Raw genomic sequence first — 12,212 nt, forward strand, 5'->3', positions numbered from 1 at the left:
AACTGTACATGAGTTAGCTGCAAAAATACTTTAATTCAATGTGGATTTCCATGTACTTTAATTTATGATTTTATTTATTTACATTGCATGAGGAAAACCAGACTGAGTTTGTAAAGAGGGTCCCTAAGGTATCATTTATAGATAACTCTGGTTGGAGATTTACCAAGAGCATATGAGGCTATTAAGCTTGGTAAATACTGGGTTCAAATGAAACAACTCTGAATTCAAGTAGAAAAAATTGCTCAAAAGATAAGTTTTTGACATGATCATTACAATTCTGGATATTCAAAATGAGAAAATGTGGCTCCTACAGTCATGCATAAATGGAAAGTCAAAAACACCCAACACATGTGCATTGACTACGAACTCAAATAAATAAATAAATTCAGAAATATGCAGACCAGCACTGTATTGAAAAAGATGTTTCTACCAATTCATTCTTTGAAAAGTATGGACTAATTCATCTCTCTATAGAGAGATTTGGATACACTTTGAGGGAAAGGTGAGACATAAAACAGATTGTTACCACCAATGTGTTTTCCTTTGGAAGTCAACTTCCTAGACAACATCATGAAGCATTAATAAATGTAATACATTCTTTGATACCAATATGAAAATTAATAGATAAAATGGACACCAGGGTAAACATAGAGAATATTTCTTAAGCCTGGGATGCTTGAGAAAGTCTTGGTGATGGAAAGAAAGAGTATTTGATCTATAACTCAAATAATGAGTAAGATTGGGATAGACTAAAAATGGCATTCCTAGAGATATTATAGAAATTGAAACAAAATGTTAGAGGGATAAAGGAGAATGATGAAGGGAGTAAATTCAACTATGATATGTTGTGAGAACTTTTGTAAATTTCACAATGTATCCCCAATATGAGAAAAGAGAAATGAACTTAAGAGAGACGTTTCTTTTAGGGAAATCATAAGAGAAAACATGAATGGCTAGTAATACCATTTTGGTCTTGAGGTGAAATGATGGTGACTCTGAACAGTAAAGAGTCTATAAAAGACTGATGGGTAAAAGGAAGACACTGGTGATGTTAGGAAGGAAGCACACTTTAGATTGAGGCCTCAGAAGCTGCCTAAGTACTTAATCAGTACTTTCCTGAGTGTTACAAGAGGTAGTATTGGTAGAGTATTAAATAAATAAACCTTGATCAAAGTTTGTGTTAGCCTATTGTTGCTGTGACAAAATTCCTGACAAATTCCTGGTGGGGCAAAGTAGTTCACTTCATGGAGCACAGGAAACACAGAGCACCAAGGGCACACCACAGTGACCACCTCCTAATAACCTATGCAGTATGTACCACCAGATGGGAGCATGCCTTCAACACCAGAGCCTTTTTTAGGGATACTTTATAATCAAACTGTAACAAAACTTTAAGGAAAATAAAATTCAATTGTTAAGAACTTATGCTCAAGATGATTTGAAAATACATGCAAATAATTTATGAGCAATATAAACCTGAATAAAAATATTAGAAACTAGAAAATGATGAACGAAATGATGTTGCAAAATTTAAGTGTTGTATAAAAGCATCTTTTTGTTGTTGTTGTTGTTGAGAAGTGCATTTTTGCATGGTTAACTTTTTATGTCAACTTGGCCAGGCCACAATATCAAGATATTTGGTCAAATACACTTGAATGTTGTTACGAAGATATTCTTAAAGACAAGATTGGTGAAGTTTTAGGGTATTTTAGGTATATAATCATATCATCTGCAAATAGACATAATTTGACTTCTTCCTTTCCTATTTTCATTCTTCTTACTGTCTTATTTCTCGGGCTAGGAATTCCAAAAGTATGTTGAATAAGAGTGGGGAGATAACACCTTTGTCTCATTTCTGACTTTAAAGGAAATGATTTCAGTATTTCCCCCATTTAATATGATGTTGGCTAAAGGCTTCTTGTAAGTAGCCTATGTTGAACTGCATTCCTTCTATTTCTAGTTTCATCAAAACTGTTATCAAGAAAGGATGGTGAATTTTGTCAAAGGCATTTTTTGCATCTATTGAGATGATCATGTGATTTTTGTCCTTACTTCTGTTTTTAATGCTGTATTACATTTATTGATTTGCGTATGTCGAACCATGCCTACATCCCTGGAATGAAACTGAGTTGATCACGATGTATGATCTTTTTGATATGTTGTTGCATACAGCGTATTCAAAGCATCAAGATTCACAATAGTCAAAAGGTAGACACAAACTAAATGTCCCTTAATGGATGAATAGGATAAAGAAAACATGGTATATACATGCAATAAAATATTACTCAACCAAAAAAATTAGTGAAAACCTTATAAATGCTATAACATAAGTGAAACTTGAAGAAGGTATGCTAAGTGAAATAAGGTAAACAAAAGGTTAAATATCTATTTTTACTTATATAATGTATAAGTAGGTACAACATATAGAGACAGGACATAGAATGGCAGTTATTAAGGGCTAGGGTAAGGGAAAAGAAATGGAGAGCTATGAATTAATGTGTAGAGTTTCTGCTTAGGAGGATGAAAACATTCTGGAGATGGATGATACTGATGACTGCACAATAATGTGAATATACTTAATGCCATTGAATTGTACCCATACAATTTTTAGAATGGGCTGGGGATGTAGTTCAATGGCAGTGTGATTGTCTAGTAAGTTCCAGGACCTGGCTTTGCTCTCCAGCACTGATAAAGAAAGAGAGAGAGAAAAACGGAAGGAAGGAAGGAAGGAAGGAAGGAAGGAAGGAAGGAAGGAAGGAAGGAAGGAGGGAGGAAGGGAGGGAGGGAAGAAAAAGAAACAAAGAAAGAGAGGGGGGGCAAGGAGAAAAAGAACTGCAAATTTCATGTTATGTGTATTTTATCCATGATAAAAATAGTACGTCTGTTTATGGCAAGCAGCCCAAAAGTGGGGGGAAGGAAGGAACTGAGGAAAATTAGTAGCTATCAGAGTTTGGCAAAGATGTTCTAAATTGAGGAAGAGAAAATGATTAGACTGGGAGTGATAACTGGAGAGAGATTTTAAAAATCTGCTGAATGTGAACTTGAAGGTCTCAAAACAATGATAGTGTCTATATCCTGAGCCAGTAACAACCAGATAAGCCAAAACACACATTGTAGTAAGCAGCATAAGCCCCTCAGAGGATACACCCCCACACAAAAACACACAGAGATTTTCCATCTAAGTCTTTATTCATGAATAACAGTGGTGATTGCAAACAATTCTGAATTTGTTCTTGAAATTGTCATTTGATTATGAGCAAAACACATTTATTGGGCTCCAAATGAACACAGAAAGAACATAGGTTGTATGGGTTTCCCATTTGTTTTCATTGCTCATATCACACAGATAAATGTAATACAATACAGTCATTTCCTAACACTTCTCTATGATTTTTAACTCATTAGAAATGTTTAAAATGAAAATTTTCAGAAACACCTGGTATAGCATGTAGATTGTCCACTGTTACAAACAAATCATTTGAAAACATAGTCATTTCAAAACAACAATTGCTTACTTCGATCACAAATTTGCAATTTGGGCATTGTTTGATAGGGCAGGCTTATCTCTCTGCTTTATGAAGCATCATCTAGAACAACTCAGCTTAGGACCCAGGAAGCTACTACCAAAGTGGATGACCTATTTGGAAGAGAAGTTGGTAGTGGTATCAGTTGGAAGCTCATCTGAGGTTGTGGGTTTATTTCCTTTTTACATGGGCTCCTCATGGTGAGCCTTCCCCAAGTTCCTTTGGCCTCCTTACCACTTGGTAGTTGTGTTTCTGGAGCAATCTATCCAAAAGAATAACTTAATTTTGGGAGTTACATGGCATCACTCCACCCAGATTCAGAGAGAAAGGGGTAGGGGGAGAATAGACCTGCTCACCTTTTGATGGACAAAAAGAAATATCACATTGTAAATAGAATGTGTGAAACATGAGATGTTGTTTCAGTCATTTGGGGAAAAATACACAATCTGCTACCCAATACATTATACAGGAGAATTTCAGATAACTATAAATTTTCAGCTTAGTTAAGTTTATTTAAGATAAAAATGAATATCATACTTAAGTATGAATAATGAGTTCTGCTAAAAGTGATATTTGGAAATTCAATTTACTTTTGGTACCTTATTAATACCTTATGAATTCACTAGTATTTCCTAGTCCATATACCACTCTTAGAGACTTGAATTTTCTTGATTCTAGAAACTTCATCATCTCTGCCCTTGAGGTAGCTCCTGATAATCATAGCTAATATGCCATGCTATCCTCTTTTCATCTTTACCTCCCCAATATTTAGCTTGATCCTCATCTCAAATTTATCAAATAAAGATTGCAATTATATTTAATACAGAAAACTGATTCAGAGCTTACTGAATATATCTTGTTAAAAGATGAATTTTTAAAGGTCATGACTCCCATACAAATATATAAAATGAGTATGTGTCAAAGATATATTGAACACATTAATTAGTGAAAAATCCGATGAGAAATCATAATGCCATAAATTATAGGTAGAAGCTTAAAATGAATTCAGAAATACATACAACACTGACAAAATTGTTCCATATCCATAGGGTAAAGAGACACAATTTGAATTTTTATGGACAAGAACCATTTCCATTTCTACTAATTTTCTACCAGTTGGCTTCTATCTCTAAAAAGTTATAATAGAGACTACTCAAAGATGAAGGCAAACACCCTTGTAGGATCACATAACCCCCAGGGGGTCTTGCATTTCTTGGAATACATTCCAGCACTGTCTTCTCCCCATTGTAAAATCTTCCACAGTCTTTCCCAAGTCTTAAAATGCCATTATTATTGATTTAACCAAAAGAGTTCATCTGGGTCTATTAATATTTTAATGGCTAAAAATAGTAACATAATAATCAAACAGAAGGAAGAGAAGCACCAGGCAACAAGATGTAAATTGTTTGATGGTTTATTTCTAGATCCTCTTAGTCTCAACCTTCTTATTCATACATAGACTGACTTTTCTTAACATTGTCATAGGCCAGGATGGTGATCTAGAGAACGCATGCCCACTACAACACAGTCCAGTGTGTGTGTGTGCACACAATGATAAGAAGAGAATCCCAACAGATTAACTCCCAGATGGTTTCTGAGTTCTATAGATAATGTATTTCCATCTATGCACAGAAACAAACAGACCATGGTGGAGTCTCTTCAGGACTCAGCTCTTCAGGACTTAAGATGAACTCCTCTGCAGAAGTCCTACATAAACAGGACTTTCTGGGTGGTCATCCTGGCAGCATGAAGTATGATTCATTGAAGTGGAGAGAATTAGAGATGACAGAGGCACAGATGACCCCTACAAGGTTCAAATAAGAGAGTCCAGGAGTAATAATGAATCCAAAGAGAAGCTGTGAATATTATTTTGTCCAAAGTCAAACTACTCTCTCAGCAGGGAACACATCATATTCTCAACCCTTCTCTTCCTTTTGCCCATCAACAAACATCTCTTCGTTTTATTAGGCTTGACACTGAATCGCATTTCCTCATCTACATCTCAGTTATACTCAGGCTCCATGGCCAGAATTAGCAGACAATGTTTGTCTTATTTATTCCTGACTCTTTCACTGGGAACTAAAATATTTGGATTACATTACCCATGACAATAAGAGCTCTCATGGTAAAAACATGATCACATTAAATCACCAAACAAATCAAATACAATTTTGCAAGTCATGAGTGAAATTTGCTTAATGTGTTTTTCTTTACGCATTTCCTTTTTAAAAAAATTGTTTTTTATTATCATAGCAATCCTAGGATAATTAAAGCAGGTACTATCATACGTAATAGAAAATAAGACTGAGTCATAGAAACTTTCAATTTATTTTTCCTCAACCAGATGTTTTCAACACAATTTTCAGGTTCTTGCAAAGGATTTGAGTTTTTGGTGTGCAGTTTGGGAATTTTAATCAAGATTGTTTTGACCTTGGATATAAAGGTAAGAGATAAAGAATAATTTATATAACATAAAATAACAATGATGAAATTGCTGAATTCCCACCTTATTTTATCCTTTAAGGGTCCTGTACAGGAAAAAGTAGTATTAAAAAAAAAATGCTTGTGAAGAGTAAAGGAAATGTGTTTATCCTGAATATTTGTAAAAGAAAATTCTTTATGATCTTCTAAGCAAAGCACCATTATTACAAGCTATCAACTTAAACATAGAACAGCTACTAAGTCTAGTAAATGTTTTTGTTGACCTATCTCAGATTTTTTCACCGTATGATGCATGTGTGGTGTCCTCATTACTCACCTGTCTTGTGTCATTGCGTGCACAAGTGACTTTCAGCATGTTGGAAGCTGAAAACATCAGGCTAATAAATGCTTCTGCTTCGATTGTATATTTTGAACTTCAGTTAAAGAACATGTTTGAAAGTAAGTTTTCTTCTCAATTATTTTTTAAAATGAATTTGACATTAGATATATTCATTGCAAAAACATGAATACCAAATTTTTTTTTTTTCCCCTCCAATGCCTTTTGGGCTTTTGGACTAAGTTTGACTTTCCAACAAGGTAGTAAGTATCTATGCTCAGATCCTAACTGTTGTGGCTGGAATAGCACTGTCCTTTTGACAAAGTTAATGACAAATCAATTTCAGGCAACTTTTTTAATCTTTTAAACAACAAACTACTACTCAGTGTAGATGCGGTAGTTTACAACTATAATTCCAGCTGGAGGTGAAGACCTGGGGGTTTAGGTTTGAGGCTCAAGTAAAAGTTAGTGCAACCCTTTTCTCAAAAACTAGCGGCATGTTGTCACAGCTACATACAGTGTAGATAGATAGATCACTGATCTGGCCACACAGGACAAAGTTAGCTGGAGACCCTGCATGAAAACAAACTAAAAGCAATCTGGACTGGGGACATGGCTCAAGTACTAGATACTTAACTAGCAATTACAAGGCCCTGAGTTCAATACTCAGTACCAAAAAAAAAGAAAAAGAAAAGAAAAACCACAACAAATTGTGCTTTTTCTCTGTTTTAAAAAGTTTAATCAATCTTTCATAAATTTGAAATGGTAGAGCAAGCCCATCAAGACAGCACCATTTAGGTTAAGTTCAAAAATCTTTGTTTCTATGTAAATGATGATTTTTTCCAACCTATTTTGACCATCTCAAAATTGAATACTGAAAAAAAATGCAAAACAAGTTTCTAGTTATGAGAAGGAATTCCAACCATGCTTTGTTAGAATTCTGCACTATCTGTGAAAAATAAGAGTATTCTCTACTAACAAGTTAAAAATTGATAATCCACCCAAAGGCTTAACAGCCTTTTGATGATGAAAGCAAACTCTGGATAATTTGATCCCTGTTTTCCAAAGTGAGCCTCCACCCTAAATTTCCAACCATAATACTTAATTTGGCAAAGGGACAGTAAGCATAAAAATACATTTTGTTCATGAATTATGCTTTTTCCTGCTCTTTGTGACATTTATGCAGGCCAAATCTAAATGACTGCTCATGGATTAAGTAACAAAGGTGTCTTTCCTTTCCAGTAGCACACATTTTATTAATAAAGATTTGACCCAATAGTCAGAATGAAGAAAAAAAAATTAAACTAGTTTCTGGAAATAAATAGCATAACCCATCTGAGGTGAATTATCTATTCCAAAGTCCCAGTTCCTGTTAGCATCTCAGGGAGCTACTTGCCAAAACCAAAAAAATTATTTCTTAGAAGAAATAATTTGCCACAGGTGAAAAAGGAACAAAGGCATGGCTCTTGATATAGTGTCTCTAACTCAGGCTTGGGAACTCGGTTACCTAATGGATCTCAAAATCCAACATTAAAGTCATTGTAAAGTCTAGAATAGTTGCCTTATACCTACTATTTCAAGGATCATCTGATTTTTAAAGGACTATGCAAAACATGTGACCACAAACCCCATGTCCTCACAAAGCTTAGGATTGGCCTATTTTACCAGTTTTCATATATTCTCTGATCCTTCTGGAGGTCTTGCATACAGAAATGAGACACTTAACTTTTTTGAGAGTGTATATTGGCATGGTAGGTATGGTCTCATTTGTTCTCACTCTAAGCATAAATTCTTCCCAAGTAATTTCCTTTATTCTAGGAAAGTTGAAAATCCAATAAGCACATGAAGGTAGAGTGATTTCTGAATATTGTATTCATAACAGTCATTATCCTAATTCTACTCAGTTTACTCCTTATGTGCATTTTTAACTTCCATTTAGATTCTCATATCTGGATTTGATGATAACTCCAACAGACTCATCATTTGGCATTGATCCTCACCAGCTATTTTATGATTATGCTGTAAGTGGTATGAACAACAAAGGTGCTCTGGCTTTTTTTCCCCTCCTTTTCTTCCTAAGATGAAAAAAAAAAGAATCATCTGCAAAGAAATTTCAAGGCATAGGAATTTGGTTCAAGAAAAATGTCCCCCAAACTGAAGAGAAGGTCAATTTGACCATGACAGGGCCCATGTTTGGTTCCATAGTCAATACTTGGGCAATTTTACTTGAATTTTATGGAATGGACCAAAGTAGAAATGGAAAAACCTTTTTCTACCAAAATTCTGCAAAGAACAGAGAGTGCAAAGGAAGAAGACATATGGCCCTTGGAACTCAAAAGGTGAGGGAGGGTACTGGCTATGTCTCCAGTGTGTCTTTATCACTTGGAGTGTGAAGAAAACAGCTGAATTGTCACCTGGACCATGGGTTTGGATGCTGGGGAATGGCTTCTGCAGAGTGGCTGTTTGACAGGAAAATCTCACCAATGGCAGCAGTAATAATAGTAACAATAGGATTTGATGATATTAACAGTGGGTTGTGGGACTTTCAAATATATCACACATCTCAACCTTTAATTGCTATGTGAAGCCAGTGAAGTAAAAGAGGAAAATGAGCATACATTGTAGATTTCAGAGCTGAATTTGTGAGTATTCACAAGACATCCTCTGGGAATTCCAGAAATATTTAGGAGGGATGATGAAGGTTCCTGTAGGTCTAGAAGAACATGTGGAGAAAGAGAGAAATAAACACTCAGGAAGTCTTATTGTGACTCATATTTTTGCCCCCAAACTGTGTGGTCTGAAGAAACACATGTTGTAGCCATAAAGAGCTGTCTACTTGTTGGTCCGAAACATATGTGGTAAATATTGTGAGTAGGCTAATTTTCAACCTTTGAGCCAACCCCTTCATTTCTCTTTACCAACATTTTAAATAAAATTCTCATTCTCACTTACTGCTAGCACTTAGCCATGTAAAATGGTTTCAACTCATAATACTCATAGAATTCTTCTCAAAGGAAAATGGCAAAGTCTTAAGAGAAGAAAGCTTCGGCTCTTTATGCTTGCTCTATTCTTTCTGTCTGGAATAAAATTGTAAGGGTTGGAGTTATCACAGTTATTTTGCAACCAAGAGATCAAAAGCAGCATAAGGCAATTGAGGGAGTCTGGTCCTTGACTATAGCTCTAATACTTGCAAGAAACTTGGACTGTCAATTTCTAAAACTTTTGGCACATGAGAAAATACTTCATTTATTTAAGTCACTATTGTTTGGTTTTCTCTTCATTTGCTGCTTATCAGATTCTACATTAGTATGTTTAGAGCATGTTAAGCTGTGCTACTAGGCTGTTCCCTTGTTCTTTAAGTGACAAAAAAATCTATATTTTCTCTTGTTAGATTAGACACAAAATGATATAGAAGTCCCACACACACACCTCTCTATATTTGTTGATTCATCCTGTTGTTATAAAGCAAAGATCAAATACTAATTTCTTGGAGTTCCTTGCAAGGAATGTGTTAATTTGAAAGAGAATGTCATACTTGCTTTTTATTGTGTTTTATTCAATTTTATTTTTATAGTAGGGAAACAGAGATGGGGATAAAAATATCTTAACATATTAATTGCTTTTGCACCAACAAATGTTAGCTTTAATCCTTATCTAAGTTGCAAATAAGAACAAGAGGATCAGAATCCATGGCTTTAGAGATATTAAATCAGTCCACTGTGAAAGAAATGTTTTCAAATCAATATACACCTAAAAACATGAAGGACAGGAAGGTAGGTCCTATCCAGGGAAGTGGGTGCCAGTGGGAGTGGGGAGGGTGAACACAGAAGGTGAAGGAGGGCAAATATGGTGAATGTACTTTGCATATGTGTTTGAAAATAGTTCTATTTTCAAACTGTTGAAATTGTTCTAAGAAGAGGGAAGGGAATGAGGGAGAATGATGGAGGAGGTGAATCTACTTAAGGTATATTATAAGCATATATGTAAATGTCCCCTTTTTCCAACCAATAAAAAAAAAAAAAGAAATGTTTCATACCCCAGTTGTTAGCTCACATTTTCCAATAACTTCATACTTTTACATTCACTATATCTTATTGATAACCAAAGCTATTTATTCATTCAAACATATAAAAGTATGCAGATATCTGTGTAAAAGTCCCTGGAAATCAAACATAGAAAAGCACTGTAAGGCAACTTGGGGCCACTGGTTTTTCATGTGGCCCATCCAAGCTTAAGTGGCAACTTTTTCCCATTTGCACAAAAGTGGGAATGTTTTGCTTTTAACTCAGACCCCTCTGCCCCTGATTGATATAAATGGGGATCATAGTTTCATATGGTTATGTTATTCAAAAAAAAAGATAAATTTCTTGCAGTCTTATTTTTTGTGTCAGTAACAGCATCTAATGCCCATTCACTGGAGATAAAAGAATGGGAGAAGAGAAAGGAAAGGGGAAAGCACATCCAAGAATTTGTGAGTCTGATTCTGCAGTGGAAAGAGTGTCCGTACCTTGTATGATCCATGCACTCTGATTAGGATAATGTGATCCAGATGGACACTCCAAGAAGATTCCTTTCATGAGGAAAGTTCTGGGTGGGGTGGATTATTGTGATCAATGGAATAAGCTGCAGCTGGATGAACTCTGTGTTACCTTTGAGAATTCTAAATTAATGATGATTGTACAGATTCTGACAAATTTCCCAGGAATTTTTCTAAGATGGCTGGTTTAAAAACATGTGTTTGGGAGCTAGTTCTTATAACAGCAAACAAAAGGAGCCTCTTGGAGACCCCTGGGCCTTTAGGAAGATTTGGTATTGCTGTGTTTCTAGGATACTGATTTTTAGTGAGGTTATTTACAGTAAGCACCAATTTTGACTGGCTGAGACATAGCTTTTACCAATTGATAAACAGTTTGAGCAACACCAGGAGAGGTTGTTGGCATTGATTAGATTTCCTTGCAGACTAGAAACAGATGGATCAAATCAAGAGACCAAAGTCAGCTAAGATGGAGTGGAAATGGGACCTCAGTTTTATCCATCAATGCTTAGTGGTTCCCACTGTTTCCACAGCTATATAGCAGATGCTTAGGCATTCAGTTAGTAATACTTTGTTTTAGTTCATCCAAGAGCTTCTGCCAGAACCACTCAGATACGCACAAAAGTTATTTCCCTGAATAAATCTGAATCATTTAATTCATTCAGCATTTATTGAGCACTTCCTACTTGTCTGATATTCAAACAGGGAAGACTAGAGTTCAATGAAGTAGGTGGACTATGACTAAGTATATTAATTATTTCAGAGCATTACATTTTAGAACACTTACTAGTAATTTCCTTAACTAACAAATTATCTAGAGTGTACTTCCCAGGAAGTTAGCTCCCTATCAAGAGGAAAGAAATCAAGAGATTATAAGCACCATTCCCCAGTCAAATGTCTTTGAGGAGATTAGCATCAAAGACACACAGAATTACTTTTGCTTGGCTGTTTCAGAGGAAAAGGGACCAAATCATTAATCGCACAATGAATTTAGGAAGTTTAAGGGGAGCTAATGCAATGAGAATTCATAAAAACCTGTTAAGGTTTCTAATCTATTTGGCCTCTGTATTACCCTCGGCAAATCATTGCTGAAGGGTAGCAATTAATAGCAGAGAACCAGCTGTTTCAAAAACTTGATTTACTCTGAGCTGCAGCTGTTATTAACTGTGTGAGATTGAGTAAGACTTAATTGGTCTAAGTTTCTGTTTCCTCATCTCTAAAACAGAGGTAGTAATAAGTATTTCCTAGGATTATGTGAGGGTAAAATGTTCAGCTTAGCACACTGAAACAAACACAAGCATTGTCTATAATTACAATACTAGTGTAATCGTGTTAGAAATTAATGGATTCTAAAATTTGGGGGGAAAACATCTCAGAAACTAAATTTACAGATGAA

The sequence above is a fragment of the Castor canadensis genome, chromosome 5 (assembly GCF_047511655.1).
Source record: "Castor canadensis chromosome 5, mCasCan1.hap1v2, whole genome shotgun sequence".
NCBI classification, from domain to species: domain Eukaryota; kingdom Metazoa; phylum Chordata; class Mammalia; order Rodentia; family Castoridae; genus Castor; species Castor canadensis.